Genomic DNA, 513 nt, shown 5'->3' with positions numbered 1-513 from the left:
CGGCCAGGAAGGGGGGGGGGAGGAGGGGAAGGGCGAGGAGAGGGGGGGGGAGGAGGGGACGGGGGAGGCAGGTGGGCGGGTTAATGATATGCAAGAAGAAACAATGGACTAACTGCCAGGAATGCGGGTTTGTGAGAAAGAGAGAGAGAGAGAGAGAGAGAGAAGAGACAAACATTAAAGTTGTTGGAAGGGAGAGAGGTGGGGATGTAGAAAATGTCAATTTCCTCCTTGTTTGGAGAGTCTCTCCCCGTCCCCGTGTGAAACACAACGTTTCGAAAAGACAACCCCCCCCCATGCGGCCCCGTACAGTTCGAATCGTTTGAAAACGGCCACCCCCACCCCCCGCGCAAAACCCTTTCCTCCATCACACACAGACCCCCCTCCCTCCGTACACACACATTTCCGTACCCATTTTTCACAGTCCGCCACAACCCCCAGCATTGCAAACCCACCATCGACAGCGCTGCCGACCAGCCAAGCCCCTGCTGCGCCATTCGATCATTCGCGTGCTCC

The 513-nt window shown here is 57.3% G+C and overlaps 1 protein-coding gene across 1 annotated transcript in view; it reads right to left on the bottom strand.

The window, feature by feature from the left end:
• VOLCADRAFT_87914 (uncharacterized protein) overlaps positions 1–513 on the bottom strand; it is a gene marked incomplete at both ends in the record, with an annotated part of 3957 nt that overhangs the window by 361 nt on the left and 3083 nt on the right. The gene's annotated exons all lie outside the window — the stretch shown is intronic.

Source organism: Volvox carteri (genome assembly GCF_000143455.1).
Source record: "Volvox carteri f. nagariensis unplaced genomic scaffold VOLCAscaffold_7, whole genome shotgun sequence".
In the NCBI taxonomy this organism is placed as follows: domain Eukaryota; kingdom Viridiplantae; phylum Chlorophyta; class Chlorophyceae; order Chlamydomonadales; family Volvocaceae; genus Volvox; species Volvox carteri.
The sequence above is the reverse complement of the archived record's forward strand: the minus strand, read 5'-3'. Positions and strand labels throughout refer to the sequence as shown.